Consider the following 19,717-nt stretch of genomic DNA (forward strand, 5'->3'; position numbering starts at 1 on the left):
ACATAAGGGGGTTGTGGAAGTCAAAGTTCCTGTTATATAGATGAAGCCTCCAGGTAGCTAACTTCAGAGAGAATATATGGTGAATGGGTGACTGCTTCTTATCATACCTTAAAAGGTATCAGATTCAGGTAAATTTCTCCAGGTTTGGAAAAAGGCCTGGAAAGGGAAGGGGATTCTCTACAGAATGTAAATTATTTCCCCAATAGATGGCTTTGCAGAGTTCTATTAGGTCATTCTTGCATTGCTATAAAGAAATATCTGAGACTGTGTGATTTATAAAGAAAAGAGGTTTAATTGGCTCGTGGTTCTGCAGGCTGCACAGGAAGCATAGTGCTGGCATCAGCTTGGTTTCTGGGGCGATCTCAGGGAGCTTTTACTCACTGCAGAAGGAGAAACAGGAGTGGGCGCATCACATGGCAAAAGCAGGAGCAAGAGACAGAGAGTGGGGAGGGGGAGGTGCCACACACTTAAACAACCAGATTTTGGAGAACTCACTATCATGACGACAGCACCAAGCCATGAGACATCGGCCTCCAGGACCCAGTCACCTTCCACCAGACCCCACCTCCAATTCTGGGGATTACATTTCAACGTGAAATGTCAAGGGGAACACATATCCAAACTATGTCAAGGGCCATTCCAAAGTATGTTAAATAAATATATTTTGGGGAAAAATTCTTTGATTTCCTTTAGGGCCTGTTATCTGTCAGGTGATATTACACCAGAGCCAGGTTGGAGTTAGTATCTTATTTCTACAAGGGGGCTGTGCTATCAGTCTTAGGATCTGCATTTTTATGTAAATGCTGGTCTGTTGTGTCTAAACTCCAAGAGGGAGAGGGAGTAATGAGGCATGTCTTGACTCCCCTCTTCCGTCATGGTCTGAACTAGTTTTTCAGGTTTCTTTAGAATCCTCCCCTTAGCCAAGAGGGGAGTCCATTCAGTCAGTTGAGGAGCTTAGAACTTTATTTTTGGTTTACAATTTTCATGGAAATATTTTTGCTCTTTCACCACTACCAAATGATGTCCCCTCTGTCTCTGTCCAGTTCAACTCCCACTTTGGTGCTCTGCATATCCCTCCCTCCCCCATCTGTCTATGCCAATGGCTGTAAGCCTCATGCTCCAGAAAACTGCCACACAAATATGCCCCCAACTGTTGACCACTATAATTAACTGTTGAACATCTGCACTTGCTACAACAGGGGATACACGCTGTTAAGATCCAGTCCAGCAGTTGACACTTTGAGTTGCATATGACACGTGGCTCAATATAGAGAGAAGCACAACGTGCTGGGAATGAGAGGTAGGCAGCACAGCAGAAACTCAAACAGGACTCAAAGGAAGAATGCAAGAAGTTTACTCCCTGTGTATAGTCAAGAGTGTGGTCAGAGTAGTGACAGTTTAGCTCAAATATAAGCATGATTCTGAGAGGCAAACCAGAGACTGGTGGAGTGATGGGAGGCTTTTAAAAGCAGCATGAGACATTGTTGCATGGTGGTGGGGATTACACTGGAGTGGTTGCTTGCTTGCCAGTGCCAGGTTGATTCCTGTGATCCTTTACAGTGTGTTTCCAAACATTCAAAAGGGTACTAAAAACGCTAAAAGGTGAGAATACCACTATTCTCATTTATCTTCCTATATTAATCTTCCATATATTTATCTTCATACATTCTCCCATTCTTACTAAGCTGGCCTGAGTCTGATTTTCTGATTAGCTCTCTCGAGTTGAGCTAGAACCAGAACTCTACCCTATAATGATTATAACAACCACCCCTGTATGTTAAGAACCTACAGTGTACCAGATACCATACTGGGTGCTTTAAATACCTTATATCATCCTCACAGTATCTCTGTAAAGTAGGAATTATTATCCCATTTTATAGATATGAAAAATGAGGACCTGAGAAGTTATTACACAATTAATAAATAATAAAGCTGGTTGTCTCATCCCCCATGTACAAAGTCGGACTATGGCCGAGACCTAAGAATCCCGTCTCAAAAAAAAAAAAAAAAAAAAAAAAAAGAATCCCGTCTTATTCTTGTCATCTTCCTCTTCCTGACTTCAATCCTATCTCCTGAAACCTCAACTGTCGAAAGTCCTTCTCCAAACCAGTCATACTATCTAGATAGTCAGGCTGGTGTTTCTGTTGCCTACTAGGCCTAATCACCTGACTAAGCACCCTAGGATGTCAACCTGGGCCTGGATCAAGCTAGACTTTATTTCCTTTTGTAGGCTGTTAAGACTGGCCACCCCAGTGGAGAGTCCACTTAGATATCCAGGTTACACCCCTGGACCCAGTCCTGGCACTTTCACCCTTGTGCAGCTGATGAGGTCTCTGGAAACCTGGTGGAAAAACTACATATTTCTGGGATTTGGGAACCTCAACCAATCCTTTCTGATTAAAAATAGCGGAATGTTTCCCAAAGGGCAGCCTTTGTACTACCTGCATCAAAATCACCTGGGCTGCTTTAAAACTGAAAATTCCCAGATGCCTCTGAGACCTCCCAAACCAGACTTTCCAGGTGGTTCCTGAATCCACGAGCTTCCTCGTCTTACAGACATCATGTCTCCAGTTGTCTCCATCTCTGAATGGCTATATAATTGATTTTCTGACATAATTTATAACAATACGCATAAAAACTTAGCTCAGTCATGTTAAGAGCAAAGCAAAGAAAAAGGAAGTTAACAAGATGGAACGGCTGTAAATGACCCAGCATCTTACATACTTAGCTGCAGTTAATCCTCCTAGAAACCCTGTAGTGGTGATTTTATTGCCACCTGCATTGTCAAGCTAAAGAGACTAAGGCTCTGATAGGCTAAATGCCTTATTCAAGGTCATGAGGCTGGACTGAGGTGGGTGTAGATACAAACCCAAGTCAATCTGAGCCCGGTCCCCAAGTCAGTCCTTCTACACCACTCTAGCTTTCCCTCATCGTCATTCTGCTCTGCTCATCCCTGCCTGTTTTTACTCATTCTCACACTTAGTTTCTTAGTTCTTTGTTTTGCCATAATATAGACATTACACATACATCGTGCACACAAGAAGTTCTCAATCGTTATTTGGCAATTAAATAAATGAATTAAGTGTACCTTTTGAATCTATAACTAAATCATATACAAACATTCCCTCACTTACGATGGTTTGACTTACAATTTTGCATTTTACGATGGTGAGAAATCATCACAATTTTGACATAATGGACCGCACTCAATAAACTGCAAGAGATATTCAACACTATATTATAAAATAGACTTTGTGTTAGGTGATTTTACTCAACTATAGGCTAATGTAGTGTTCTGAGCCTGTGTAAGGTGGTCTGGGCTAAGTTATGATGTTTGGTAGGTTAGGTATAGTAAATGCATTTTCAACTTATAATATTTTTGCTTATGATGTGTTTATTGGGATGTATCACCAGCATAAGCAGAAGAGTATCTGCATTTCAAAGAGCCAAGCAATATGCCTACAAAAAAAATTTTTTAACTCTTAAATTTGGTCTATTTATAGTTACAAATCAGGGAGTTGACAAATATGGTATATGGGTCAAATCCAGCCCACAATCTGTTTTTGTACCCAGCAAGCTAGAAATAGATTTGTATTTTAAAAGAGTTACTTAAAAAATGAAAGAATATGTCACAGAGACCAGAGACTGCGTGGACCTGCAAAGCATAAAATACAATCTAGTCCTTTACAGAAAAGCTTTGCGAACCCCTATTACAAATGGTAAAACGTTATTATGCTAGACCACGCATTCTCAAAAGAGGTGATATCACAAAAAAAAAAAAAAGGATTTTTAGGGGAATTTAAAAAATTAATCATTTCATTTATAAAGCAAAGATACACATATAATACACAAACAGATATACAGTATATCTGTGATTTGAAATGTCATGATTAGAGTGGTAGTGAAGAAAATACATCTAAACAGTCCTTTAATGGGACAAATATGAATAAAAGATTGAGAGACACTATGCTAAACAACAGCTAAAAGTGTGGGGGAAATGACTTCATTGTGGGATGTACAATCTTCTCGTGTTTCACCTGTGTAGCTTTCCTCTTAAGGTCAAACACACCCATAATGCACTTATCTATTCATAACTATAACGTTATAACTCACACCCTGCCAGGACAGTCCAAGGCGTCTCACACACCAGCCATTTCTGTTATTAAAAATAAAGCCAAGAGGTTGACTTTTTGAACTGAGAAGCTTACATACGTTGTCCCCATTTTTAGCCCTCACAGCCAAAGACAAGCATCCTGGGTTCTGTTGTGGTAAGTCCAAGGGAATCAAATGCCAAGATGGAGAAGTAATTAGCAGACAGAGAGGTAAAACTTCTGTGTAGCAAACATTCGCAAGAGTCATTCTTGCTTTTTCAACTCACTCCAAGTCTCCCATAAAGTTGTTCCTGTCAAGATCATCAAAGAACATTTCATTGTAAATCTAAAACAATTAGAAGCAAGATGGGAAAACAGTGTGTCACTGGTATATGTCTGGGTTGAAATAACACTATAAGAAGTGGCAGGTGAAGAAAGTAGAAAACAGGAAAATCATGTGATTGATTGTCACGGTGGCAAATTTAAAGTTGAAAAATATAATTTAAAATGTAGAAACCAAATATTAGAAATGTGGCAAGTAAAAGGGGACTAGTGATCTCAGAAAGGGTTTTAGTGCAATGTTAAACTTTACATGAGCTATACGACCCTTCCTGAATACCATTCAAAAGACAGACACACAAAAACACACACACGCATGCACACACAAAAAACAAATAACATAGACAAGGAAACACAGTATGTACAATTTATTGCATATGGTAAACATAGCCTAAAACTATAGAAGAGTTTAGAACATAAAAAATAGAATGTTATGTTAATCTTATTGCTATTTACCAAAAAATCATCATAATAAAAGATTACAACATTGAATTTTATTTCACTAGTGCAGAGTGATATGCAATATAATTGTACAGATTAAAATAAAATTTGCATTAAAATTAAAATTTGGGGAGGAAATTTATGGTAGCAGAATGCCAGCAAAAACAAGTACATACAAAGGATTGGAAATAAAATTACCAATGTACAAGTGCTAATATAATACTTGTCACAGGCAGGGATGATTAATGGATGATAAAATTTTTAGAGGAAGAGTGTTAGAATACAAGATATTTATACATTTTCAAAGTAGCACTTCCCAAGCTACTTCACAATTATGAATAAGATATCTTTACAATGGACAGCTCTCCTAGACACCTCCTTAACCAAGTAACCAGTCCTAGTATCACGATAATGGTGATGGGCAAACAGGGCATTCCTTGCCTGAAGATGGGCTGAGGTAGGAAGCTCACAACATTAACTATGTAATGTTCTTGGCAAGATGTTCAGGCTGAATTTAATTATGAGGAAATTATCAAACAACTTCAGAATGTAGACCATTGAGCCAGACACCTGAACTTTCCTTCACAAACAAGTCAATGTCACCAAAATCAATGACAACAACAAAAAGAGAAGGAGATATTTCGGGTTCAAAAATGACTAAAGGAGTATAGCTACATAATCTTTTTACTCTCTTTGAATCCAAAATGTCTCTTCTCCTTTTCGTTTTCTTATGCCTGGTGACATTGACCATTTGAAGGAGACAGATCAGTTGTCCTGTTCAATGTTCTCAATTCCTCACATGTGTGATGATTGCCTCCTGATAAAACTCAGCTAAGTGTTTTCAGCAAGAACACAGCATTGTTCATCATGTCCACTTCTAGCACCTCCCATCTGGAGGCAGAGTGTCCCATGTGACATGTTGTCTCTTGCCACAGGCTCCTAACTCCTGTTCATTACCGAATGGAAATTGCGAGGAGCATGGCTGCGGTGTCTTAATACTGTTTGTCCATCTGGGCCTTGGTTTTCTTAGGCACTGATCACAACTGGAGGCTAAAGGACTGTGATCTCTCTAATCAAGGAGCCGATTGAGTTAAAAATCAAGAGCATTTTGTGGTAGTAAAACCCAATCTTCAGCAAAAGATCCCTGCAGTGTTGGGTTTGGAATTTAATTCTTGAGTAGGAAGTTCCAACTTGAATTTATCATTCAAAATGAAGGCCAGTGGTTAGTTAAATAAATGATTGATGATATCTTTTAAATCAAAAAAAAACAAAAAGTCTATGAACTTGTAATTGTGTCCTTTGAACACTGGTCCTGTTTTGAGGAATGGCCAAATGAGTAAGTTGCGAATTACGAGGGGACACATGAGTTCTCGGGTCTGCTTCTGTGCCTTGCACATACACTGAGGAAGAGGGTTTCATTGTGCAAGTGGGAGGTGGGTACTCAAATGCCAGGCTCTCTGACACAGGTGGAGAACATGAAGATGAATAAGCTCAGATTCAAGACTTCATTTCCAGAAAATGAGAGGTTTGCACTGCTGGGAGTTTCATCACTTTTTCCCTTGAAAATGTTTGGGGTATGGTCATGATGCTTTAAATAGTTTCTCACTGGTTCTCCTGAGCATTTTTGGTGCCAACAAGATGCAGCACACAGAAACTGACTAAGAAAATGCAGGTTTTGAGACAAGCTTTGATGAAGAAAACCCCAAATGCATTTTAAATGGACAGTAGGAGGATGTTGCTTCTTTTTGCTCTCTCATATTTGACCTGAGGAAGGCAGGACACAGTGACTCAGCAAAGCCGCAAGAGCCTCTTTATTTTTTCTTTTTTGTTTTAATTTTAGATTTTTTGGAGATGGAGTCTTGCTATGTCACCCCGGCTGGAGTGCAGTGACCTGATGTCAGCTCACTGCAACCTCTACCTTCCAGGCTCAATCAATTCTCCTGCCTCAGCCCCCAGAGTAACTGGGATTACAGGCCATGCCACCATGCCTGGCAAATTTTTGTATTTTTAGTAGAGATGGGGTTTCACCGTGTTGGCCCAGCTGGTCTCAAACTCCTGACCTCAGGTGATCTGCCTGCCTTGGCCTCCCAAAGTGCTGGAATTACAGGCATGAGCCACCATGCCCAGACTCAAGAGTCTCTTTCTTACAGGTGATCAGACAATGTAAGGTAATAGCTACAAGACATTCCCATCAATCTCAGGATCTCAGAGTGATTGACTTTGACTGCACCACAAGTTGTGGTATGGTAATCTGTTAAATTGCTAATTAATTCTTGATTAATATAAATTCAATCATACAGTGGTATCATCTCATAATGCCATGAGGTACATGAAAGAAAGGGTCCCTGCCCTCGTGGACTTCATTACTCACCCTCCAGAGAATAGAAGGGAGACAGATTCCCCTGGTACTGGTACATCGTCCTCTAAAGACATTCAAGACATAAAAATAGAGATTTATGAGAGGTAGGATAGTGCCACAGAGACATAGGCTCCGGAGCCAGACTTGCTTTAGTTTGAATCTGAACCTCATCACTTAGGAGTTACATAAAATTACACAAGGCAGAAGTGACTTAAACTTTTTAACCTTTTCTCACTTGTAAAATCAGAATAGCAACAACATTAGCTTTTTGAATTCTTGTTAGAATTAAATAACATGCTCAAGTGAAGTTGCTCCAAGAATGTTTGAACTCATGTGCATTTGAAAGAGTTTCAAGACATATTGTTATGGGAAAGGGTTACAGAACAATATTTAGAAAATTAACCCATTTGGCCGGGCGCGGTGGCTCAAGCCTGTAATCCCAGCACTTTGGGAGGCCGAGACGGGCGGATCACGAGGTCAGGAGATCGAGACCATCCTGGCTAACACAGTGAAATCCCATCTCTACTAAAAAATACAAAAAAAAAAACTAGCCAGGCGAAGTGGCAGATGCCTGTAGTCCCAGCTACTCGGGAGGCTAAGGCAGGAGAATGGCGTGAACCCGAGAGGAGGAGCTTGCAGTGAGCTGAGATCCGGCCACTGCACTCCAGCCTGCGTGACAGAGCGAGACTCCGTCTCAAAAAAAAAAAAAAAAAAAACATACACATTGTACCGCGTCAATTTACTGATATTACTGCTCTATATTTATGAAAGATATAATCTTTGGGTGAAACTGAGTAAAGGATCTCTCTGTACNAAAAAAAAAAAAAAAAAAAAGAAAATTAACCCATTTATAGTAATTACTTCGGTTTACCTGTATGTGTGCTACATATCTAGGAAAAGTCTAGAAGGAAAAACACATGAACCGAATGAGTGAAATCTCTGGAAAGCAGAAGTTGGGGTGCAGGAAGGGTTTTTTTTTTCACATCCTGCTTCACTGTGTTCATATTATTTGAACCTTTTCACTGAAATGGTGTTCAGGTGTTCACCTTGTCACTTAGGTGATATATTTTTAGAAGGCAGAATCCATAAGAAAAATGGCACATATTGGTGGTTTTGAATCCTCCTAGTGCTTTACAATATGTTGGATGGTAGGTATCTGCTGCTTTATTTTTTCCTTCTCACTGAAAACTGTTTTGTTCCTGAAACTGTTTTGTTCCCACCTGTTCTAGAGAGGAGGGAAACGAGCCAATTACTATGTGGACTTCTCTGTGAGGAACTGCTCCAGGCACCATTTTCCCAGACACCCCAATGTGAGTGTAAAAATGTCTCGGCCAAAAAATTATCGTGAGAGCACTTATTATCTGCCAGGCATTCTTATGAGTGCTTTACACGTATGGTAAATTATTAGCCCTCCCACCACCCTATGAGATAGATACTTTTTTTTTTTTTTTTTGAGATAGAGTCTCTCTCTGTCACCCAGGCTGGATGCAATGGTGTGATCTCAGCTCACTGCAACCTCCGCCACTCGGGTTCAAGCAATTCTCCTGCCTCCGCCTTCTGAGTAGCTGGGATTACAGGCGTGTGCCACCATGCCCAGCTAATTTTTTTTTTTTTTTTGAGATGGAGTTTCGCTCTTGTTGCCCAGGCTGGAGTGCAATGGCGCGATCTCGGCTCACCGCAACCTCCGCCTCTGAGGTACAAGCGATTCTCCTGCCTCGGCCTCCCTAGTAGCTGGGATTACAGATCCCCACCACCACACCCGCCTAATTTTGTACTTTTAGTAGAGACGGGGTTTCTCCATGTTGGTCAGGCTGGTCTTGAACTCCCGACCTCAGGTGATCCGCCCACCTCAGCCTCCCAAAGTGCTGGGATTACAGGCATGAGCCACTGAGCCCGGCTTTTTTTTTTTTTTTTTTTTTTTTTTTTTTTTTTTTTTTTTTTTTTGTATTTTTAGTAGAGATGAGGTTTCACCATGTTGGCCAGGATGGTCTTGAACTCCTAACCTTTTGATCCACCCACCTCAGCCTCCCAAAGTGCTGGTATTACAGGCATGAGCCACCGTGATCAGCCAAGATACTGAGATAGGTAATATTTTTATCCCGTTTGCAGATGGGACACCTGAGGCCAGAGAAGTTGTGAATCATCCTTCCTCCCTTCTAAGGAAAGAAAAAAAAAAAAAAACTAAGTTTTAAGTTTAGGTATATATTATATATATTTTTAAATCATATAATTTTCATATAATGTCATATATCACATAAATCAGATTAAAGGCTTAGCTAAAACTAACAACCAACTTTTTTTTAATTTTTTTAAATTTTAAGTTCTGAGTACATGTGCAGAATGTGCAGGTTACACAGGTACATGTGTGCCATGGTGATTTGTTTTACCTATCAACCCATCACCTAAGTATTAAGTCCGGCATGCATTAGCTATTTTTCCTGACGCTCTCCCTTCCCCCACACTCCCCAGAGGCCCCAGTGTGTGTTGTCCCCCTCCCTGTGTCCATGTGTTCTTATTGTTCAGCTCCCACTTATAAGTGAGAACACGTGGTGTTTGGTTTTCTGTTCCTGTGTTAGTTTGCTGAGGATAATGGCTTCCAGCTCCATCCATGTCCCTGCACGGACATAATCTTGTTCCTTTCTATGGCTGCATAGTATTCCATGGTGTATATGTACCGTATTTTCTTTATCCAGTCTATCACTGATGGGCATTTGGGTCGATTCCATGTCTTTGCTATTGTGAATAGTGCTCCAATGAATATATGCATGCATGTATCTTTATAAAAGAAGATTTGTATTCCTTTGAATATATACCCAGTAATGGGATGGCTGGGTCAAATGGTATTTCTGGTTCCAGGTCTTTGAGGAACCACCACACTGTCTTCCACAACGGTTGAACTAATTTACATTCCCACCAACAGTGTAAAAGTGTTCCTATTTCTTCACAACTTTGCCAGCATCTGTTACTTCTTGACTTTTTAATAATTGGCATTCTGACTGGCATGAGACGGTATCTCATTGTGGTTTTGATTTGCATTTCTCTAATGATTCGTGATATTGAGCTTTTTCCCTATGTTTATAACCAACTTTTATAAGACCCTACACAGCAAGTATTTTTATTAATTCCAACTGATTGACACCCACAAAGATCCCATTTGATAAATGAGGAGGTAACTGATGCTCAACTAATGAAGGGTCTTGCCAATATTCACAACTAAACTGAGGTTAAAATCCATTTCTTTTCATGCATAGTCCTGTGGGATTTTTCCCCTGATTATTTACAAATTGATACCCATGTACCTGTGGGAAAATGTTGCTAATAATAACTGGCATTTGCATGGTGACCTGCAGTTTACAAAACACTGTCACATATATTACTGCCATTTCAGAACCTCACGGTAATGCCACTGACAAGGAAAAGCAAGTGTCTGCCTCCTCTTTCTTGGGAAAAGGTGGCCTAGAGTTTTAAACACCTACCAACAGGCAATTATCTAGAAAGTTTTAGGACACAGAATTTTAATTCTGATTTCACATTGAGGATTTTTCTAAGGTTTGACAACATATCATTCATAGCTGGAAGGAAGGAATCATATATTAGTTCCTTTTCAGGCTGTGGAAATTTTCAACCTGAACCAATTGTAGCATTCTGCTTAGTGGCCACCAGAACAGACACCTCCTTCTCCCATCCCCATCCCCAACTAACTCTTCATGAGTTTGGTGTGGGTAACGTAAGCCCAGTGGCGAACCATACAAGCCGGAGAAGAGGCTCGGGGCTAAGTGTTTTATAGCATACTCTCATTTAACTGAGCCCTCCGGTGCTGGGCGTGACGCCTGTAATCCCAGCACTTTGGGAGGCAGAGGCAGGCAGATCACTTGAGGTCAGGAGTTCGAGACCAGCCTGGCCAACATGGTGAAACCCTGTCTCTACCAAAAAATACAAAAATTAGCAGGGTGTGGTGACAGGCTCCTGTAGTCCCAAGTACTTGAGAGGCTGACGTGAGATAATCGCTTGAACCCAGGAGGCAGAGTTTGCAGTAAACTGAGATCTCACCACTGCACTCCAGCCTGGGTGACAGAGTGAGATTCTATCTCAATAATAATAATAATAATAATAGAGCCTTCTTACACCTGTGAGTATATATTATTATACCCATTTTACAATGGCTGGCTTTCAGAAATTTTGTGTAACTTTCCCAAACTCACAACTAGGAAATGGAGAAGCCAGGATTAATGTAGGTCTCTCTGATTCCCAAACTGTACTCGGAACCTCAATGCTTAACAGTTTCTTCTAGCAGACAGCCATCCTCTTGTCCTAGGCAATCTTTCACAGCTGGGGTTAGGGACCTCTGGAGCCCAGGAGTGCCACCCAGTTGTAGCCCTTGTACCTATTGTGGAACCAGCAGACACTTGCCTTGACAGTGTCCATGAAAACCCATCTTTATGCTACGCAGGTTCCCTCCTGTCCAACACTTTCCTCCAAGGGACTAGCTGCAGTTGCAAAAATCCCTCTTCAATACCATTCTTCATTGTTTCTAGGCACGGGCAACTCAGGTCTCCAGGGCAGAAGGGTTGGCCTAAAGGCAAGGCAGCAATGATGTGGTTTTCCTCACCACCACCCATGGGGAAGCCCAGTGCTGGTGCCTGCTCATGAAAAAAACCACAGCAACTTAAGCGATACCCTTTGCCACCTGCACTTTCCTCAAAGTGTTAACAAGGAAAGACTGCTGAACAACTGGTGGGGCTATCTGATCCCATTACTCGTATTTTCTCTAAAGCTCTTCTTCCTTTCCTGAATATCTGGAAGTTCACACCTCTGGCTGGGCATCTTCACTTCCCCATGTGCGCACATATACACAACGCATACACACACACACTAACGGGTTTATCTCTCCTTTGAAAGTCTATGGAGTCTGCAGAGTATATTTGTCCTATAATGCAGGAGCCTTGGACTTGAAAAGCACAAAAGACCTTGTCATAATGTGCAAAGTATTCAACCCTCAGGTGAGTTGTCTAAGCAGACTTTGTCATGAGCAATGCCAGACTAAGTGACATTTGCACATACATAGTGTAATTGGTTCTTATGGCTCTGTAACAGAGATTGTGCGTGCACGTGTGTGTGAGAGAGAGAAAAACACAAGAAAAGAGTTACAGAGAGTGTCCCATACTGGGGAAAGGAGTGCAATCGCTATTATCACACAAAAAGTACAAATACTTTTCCAAGAATTGGGGAGGAACAAGATTTGGAAGAAAAGTAAAATCATGTCCAATTCACTCAACCTTGAATGAATTTGAAAATGCTCCTTGCAGTCAGGACTCCAGTACTGAGACTTAGTCATTCCTAGCTTTTATTATTAGGCACAGAATCCAAGGGGAATAAATTAGCCTCAAATTTATTATATAAATGTACATAAAATAAGATGCAAAACTATATTTTACTTCTGTCCCAGAAATCTTAGTTCTATTTTTTACATGAGTACAAAGATTTGCTTCATGGAAATTTTTATATCAGAAACAAAACTGAAAATATTCCAAACATCCATATCCCAAATTAAAAAAAGAAAGAAAGAGAAACAAAGGGCAGGGTTGTCACCATGAACATAACTCTGTAGATATTTTTAAAAATTAAACTCTAAACAAGAAAGAGGGGGAACAGGTTAAGTGTTCAGCCTTGGGGAGTAAGGGATATCGATACCATTAAGCCTCAGACCTCTATCAAGAATATCAATTATAAGGCACTAGCTCCCCAGTGTTGGTCCACACATGGTTTCCAGGCCATAATATAGTTTCACCACTGTCTGTTAAAACGAGAAAAATGAGGATAATAATGTTTTTTGTTTTTGTTTTTGTTTTCATAGAGATGAGGTCTTGCTGTGTTGCCCAGGCTGGTCTTGAACTCCTGAGCTCAAGTGATCTGCCCACCTGGACCTCCCAAAGTGCCGGGATTACAGGCATGAGCCACCATATCTGGCTGATAACAATGTTTTTCGTATCTAACAATTATCCATCTGTAGGACTATCTTTTACTCCAAAGTTGTATTTCTGACTCTTTTGTGAAATGATGATGGAAGATAACAGTTGTGGTTTATATTTTAAATATCAACTGGGTTAAATGACAATTTCAGAACACCTTTTTAAATTCTACTTTTCAAATTCATTTGTGGAACCCAAGATCTGGGCATCATTGGTCTAAATGTAGTTAAACGTCTAACTTCTCATTGCATGTTACATGATGATATTCACTTTTCTGTGTTCCATACCAGGAATATAGAATCATCAATGATGTAACCCCCATTTGGGCTATCCCTTTCACTCTGGTGGGCATGAGCATTCTCCTACTGCTAAACTTCCATTTAAGCCCCATGGGTCCAGATATCATCATCATCCCCACAAGCTACAAGAACTTGGATTCCCACCTCTCCTAGATGAAAAAGATCACTTGGACAGACCTCTACTTTAACAAAAGGACTCCTTCACAATTGCCCTTTTCTTGGTCAACAGGTCATCACACCCCTTCTGGCACAAACAGGACCCAAAATCACCCTCATAATCATAATTACAGAGAGGTCCATCTTCATGACCGTCATCCCCAAGGACACCATCTGCATGGACACCATCCCTATGCACATCATCACCATGGCCATCACTTCCATGAGGATGGACCCTATGACCCACCACCCCATAGCCAAGGTTCCCAAGGTCACCATCGCCATAGCCATGGCCCACCACCTGGGCACTCAGAAGGATGAGATCCAGGTAAAGGACACTTTCCCTTCCATTGCAGACAAACTGTCGTATCTGCGTTCCCACTCCCTTCTAAAGGAAGGAGAGGTGCTGAGTCTTCCTGAAGTCAATTTTCCCAGCTTCCCATAGCTGCACAACAAAAACCCTCTAAAGCCAAACTTTCAGCCCTCCCTCAATCTGCCTCTGAATCATGTCCAGGGAAGTTCAAGAGTGAGTTTCCACAAGTTTCCAAGTTTTTGCATGTAGATTTCCAAAATAAAATGTGATTCCTTAGATGGGAAAAATATTAAAATATTTTGAACTAGAACCACAAATGAAATGACCAGTAATAATGAAAATCTCAGTTCCTCTCACCTTACATGCTTACTCAAGATGCAGCAAAATATGGATGGGAAAGGAGATCACATGAGCGAGATATCAAATGAAAAGGAAAGAGCTCAGTGCTGCCAATCAGTAGTTAATTCTGTCACTCTCCACTACATCACTTGAGGCAAATCTATGACCTTTCAAATTTCTTTCTCTTTTGAACTTAACTCTAATTCTACAGTCTCTATTACTGCTTGGGCTACATGTGGGCATACCAAGAAAGGATGGTCCTTAAAGGATGGAAGATGATAGTGATGATGATTATTATTATTATTATAAAAGTCATGCAAATTCTCTCCTAGTGATTATTTCTAGTTATATAAATTTCCTCTTGGAAAAATAAGTTCTGAACTCAATCATGAAGCAAACAAACCTCTGGCTATAAATTCCAAAGAAGTTTGCTGGCATAAATCATGATCATAAATTCATGTTCACAAGAAATATCACTTTATGTTCAGAACAAATTTATTTCAATTTCAGGTTGCCATCCTACTAGCCTAGTGGGAAATTTAACCCCAGGCCTTCTTGGATTCTCCTTGCCCTGCCCTGCTATTTTCCGCACAAAGTTGGGCCACAGTTCTAGAATCTCACACAGTGCCAAGCTGTCTGGGTAGTGACCACCAGAAGGAGGTCTGATCCTTGATCATGAGCCCAACAGTTGCCCCTGTTGAGGGATAGTCACCACTCCACCACCCTGAGTGGTGACTATCTGAGTCTTGTTTATCTGCTACTTTTGTAGCAAAGTGTGGATACAGGAGCGTCTGTAACTAGCAATGGACGTGACTGCTAAGGTAAGGCATGTTACTATTCTCTCCTGGCTTCTTGCTGCCTTCCTGGCTACAGGCCCAGAAAGCAGGGCAGAGGTGTTCTCTGCTTCAAAGACCCCAGACCTCGCTGCTCTTCTTATATCTTCTTCCTCGGCTAAGGGCTCTCCTTCTAGTCTCAGGTAACTTCACTTTATTTATTTTTAGGGCCAGAAGACTCTTTTTCCATGCTGAAATATTCATTTTCTTCTCAAATCAGGGCTCAATCATTTGAAACAAACTAAAAGAATTCAGATTCTCTATGCCTTCCAAGTACAACGGTGATACTCAAAGTATTGCATAACCAATATGAAACAAGCACTGACCAATCAGACCAGACAAAACAATGAATCAGAATAGCTGCCATCCATAAACAACCAGTGTGGCCACTCTGACAGATGCAGCTGAATGTGGCCCTGTAAAATCACATTCCTCCTAGAGGCATGGACACCAGGTCAGCTGCTTGAATGGGGAGAAGAGAAAGGTGAGAACCAGGGAGGACAAAAGATACAGAAGTTAATAACTCGGAATGTATCCTCCTGCAGAAGCACTAGTAGGGTTCAGTAATTTACAAAGTACTTTCATAAACATTGCTTGAATTAATGACAATATTACCTTGAATACAGAGGAGTTGAAGTTCTCAATTCATTTCAATTAAATGCATTCTTCACATGCACACCCAATACTGCAGGGGAATAACGGGATAAGAAACCATTCCCACCCTGAGAGCATACGTTCTACTAGAGGCTTTAGACAATACACCATGTATCCTTGCCTTTCTAGACTTTCTATGTCATCATGGCTAACAAGGCTATGAATCTTTGCAAATATTCTGTAAACTTTCACAGGTGATGTTCATAGAGGGAATATAACTGCCTCCTCAAATGTCTAAAGCCCAATCGCCTCACTCTTCTCTAGAAAATTTCTCCCACTTCCTACCATCACTCTTGCTGTCAGTGGCACAACTATTCTTTACGTCCTATAGCAGAGAAATACTTCTTGATTCTCTCTTCTTCTTCATCGCTATAACAGCACAGACATTGTCTGGTTTGTTCACTAAAGCACCTCCCAAACACTAAGGGTTCAAGAAATGTTTATTTAATGACCTGGTACAGTAAAAATTTATTATGATTCTGAATATTTTTTTGTTTTGTAATTTCATCTTTACCAACAAGTCCCTTATACAGAAAATATCATTGTATCAAAATAGGTCAGTTGCTGGAACAAACAAACTCAGTGGCCTAAGGATGGAGAATTTGATTTCTCTCTCATGTTACAGGTCAATATGGGTTATCAGCAGGCGGTCATCTACATGGTGATTTGGGGTGCCAGGCCCCTTTTGTCTGTGGCTCTGCCTTCCCCTTGGCCTCAGAATTGTCTCTTGGATCCTCTGCATCCAGCCCACATCGGGAGAGACTGGAGGATCAGAAAGGTGGTTTCTGTGGGCCAGGCCTGGAAGGCACATGCATGATTCATGCTCACATTTCACTGGCTAGAACTCAGTCATATGGCCACACCTAACGCAAGGGAGATGGGGAAATGAAGTCTGCCTGTACTTCAAGGAGGAAAGGGACATAGGTGGGAAAATGGGCTGCATGATCACCATTTTTTAGGGAAGAAAGAGGAGAACCAAAGAGGTTGAATGACTCACTTAGGCTTACAGCCAGAAAAGTGGGACTGGGATTAGAACCTTGACTGGCCTCCACCACGGCCACACGCTGTCTTCTTGCTGACACTGCTGGCAGATGCTGCGCAGGCCTGTTTCTTTTGTTGCTGTTGTTGTTGTTGTTTTGAGATGGAGTTCCCCCTTGTCACCCAGGCTGGAGTGCAGTGGTGTGATCTTGGCTCACTGCAACCTCCCCCTTCCTGGGTTCAAGAGATTCTCCTGCCTCAGCTTCCCAAGTAGCTGCAATTCCAGGCACTCGCCACCAAGCCCAGCTAATCTTTGTATTTTTAGTAGACATGTTGGCCAGGCCATGTTGTCTCACACTCCTGACCCCAAGTGATTCGCCCACCTCTGTCTCCCAAAGTGCTGGGATTACAGGTGTGAGCCACCACGCCCGGCCTGTTCGTGAGCCTTCACTGGAAACACACTTGCTGGTCAGCCTCGACCACTCCTGTCCACTTCCCCCTGGACAGAGCTCCTCATGCATTTCCCCATCCTCCCAGTCTCCAGCTTCTGCATCTCTACTTCTCCTCCTTCCTCTCTGCCTCGGAACTTCGCAAAATCGCTTCCATTTTTCATATTTTCCACACAAGTCCCCGTTGAAATCTGCCTTCTCCCATGACAATGCACTTGAACCTATTTCAGTCAGACAAGGATTCTTAGACACCTTTCCCTAGCATTGGAGAATATAAGAACTAATCCCCACGCCCTGCACATATATTAATATTACCTCATCACTTCTCAAAAACACCCTGGTAAAATATTATGATTTTCTACCATTTACAGGTGAGAAACTTAAGGTCAGAAAGGTTATGTGACCCTGTCTTGCTTGCGGTCACATAGGTAAGTAGCAGAGCTAGACTGGAATCCAGGTTGGACTGACTGCAAGCTGATGTTCCTGCCCCACCCCTACAATAGTCCCATTTGCTCCCACTGACGCCTCTCCAGGGACTCCAGGGAGAATCAACTGACAAGTTAGAGATCCTAACACAACGAAACTTCAACCTTTATGTTTGTAAGACTTGAAGATACGGCCGGGCGCGGGGCCTCACGCCTGTAATCCCAGCACTTTGGGAGGCCGAGGCTGGCGGATCACAAGGTCAGGAATTTGAGACCATCCTGCCAAACATGGTGAAACCCCGTCTCTACCAAAAATACAAAAAAAAAATTAGCTGGGCGCGGTGGCGGGCGCCTGTAGTCCCAGCTACTTGGGAGGCTGAGGCAGGAGAATGGCGTGAACCTGGGAGGCGCAGCTTGCAGTGAGCCAAGATTGTGCCACTGCACTCCAGGCTGGACGAGAGAGCGAGACTCCGTTCTCAAAAAAAAAAAAAAAAAAAAAAAAAAAGGATTGCATGTGGGGAGGCTTCAGCTTGGTAGCGACACATGGGTAGGATTTGCATAGGAAGAGGGTCTGGGTAAAGGCATTCCTGGTGAATTCCTGGCACCACTACTTCTAGGTGAGTAGAGAATCAGAAAGAAGGGTGTTGGGGAACAAGTGAATATAAGCAGGGGGGTTCCAGAAGTTCTTAGTGGGCTCTGGAGCTGTCATTATTTGGGAGATGAGCCTCAGGGCTCATCTTAAGGCAAAGCAAGGCTACTGTTTTCACTTCGATTATTTGCTTACCTGGAGTGGACTGAGTGGCTGATAGACACTATGGAAAGACATGAAGCCTCCGTCCTCTCTCCCAAAATAAACTACTCCTTCTTTGGTGAAACAACTGAAATCAGGAGGACAGACCAGGAGTACTACAGAGTACTGCAGGAGTACTGCAAAGCAATGTACCCTTCTTAATGTATCACAGAGGGAGCGCTGCAAGTTGCAGAGAACAGGAGTGCTGGAATTTAGGATTCCATTCAGTGACCCTTACTCCCATCCCAGACTCTGCTCCAGGTTATAGCACAGCCTGCGTCAGCACAGAGCTACCTCTGAGAGCTAGCACACAGAGTGGGTGAGCGGGAGAGGCCCCAGTGTGCCTGAGGAAACTGAGGCAGGAGACAGGGACATGAACTTGGAAGTTATCTTATGTACGCAGGAATGAGGGCCAGACCCGAGCAGTGGGAATTAGGGCAATGAGAATGAGGAATAGACATGAGAGATATTGCCAGTTGGTTGATGTTTGTCATGCATTTAGAAAATGCAAAGCCAGACCAGGCACGGTGGCTTATGCCTGTAATCGCAGCACTTTGGGAGGCCAAGGTTGCCTGAGGTCAGGAGTTCAAGACCACCCAGGGCAACATGGTGAAACCCCGTTTCTACTAAAAATACAAAAAAGAATTAACCAAGTGTGGTGGTGTGCACCTGTACACCCAGCTACTTGGGAGGCTGAGGCAGAAGAATCGCTTGACCCTCAGGGGTGAAAGTTGCAGTTAGTCGAGATCGCGCCACTGCACTCCAGCTTGGGCGGCAGAGTGAGACTCCATCTCAAAAAAAAAAAAAAAGAGAGAAAAGGAAATGCAAAGTTAAATAGACTGCAGTGTATACAAGCCGTGAAGTGAATAGAAGGCTAGGAGAAGCATACAAAATGAATGACAGTGGTACCTCTGAGAAGAAGCTGAGGTGCGGGATGGGTGATTTTTCACACTCTGCTTATGTTCATATCATTTGAACCTTTTCAGTGAAATAGTATTCACCTTATCACTTAGGTGGTACATTTTGTGAAAGGCAGAATGAAGAATGGTGTTGAAGCACAGGCAACTGAGGTCTCCAGTGCAGAAGGGTTGATGTGGTTTTCCTCACCACCACCCACGGGGATGCCCAGTGTTGATGCCTGCTCATGTCTAGCAGACAGCCATCCTCCTGTCTCAGTTTATCTTTCACAGCCGGGTTTAGGGGCCTCTGGAGCACAGGCGTGCCAGCCAATTGTAGCCCTTGTACACAGGGTAGAGCCAGCAGACACTTATCTTGGCAGGGT

This window comes from Theropithecus gelada, chromosome 2, assembly GCF_003255815.1.
Source record: "Theropithecus gelada isolate Dixy chromosome 2, Tgel_1.0, whole genome shotgun sequence".
Taxonomy (NCBI): Eukaryota; Metazoa; Chordata; class Mammalia; order Primates; family Cercopithecidae; genus Theropithecus; species Theropithecus gelada.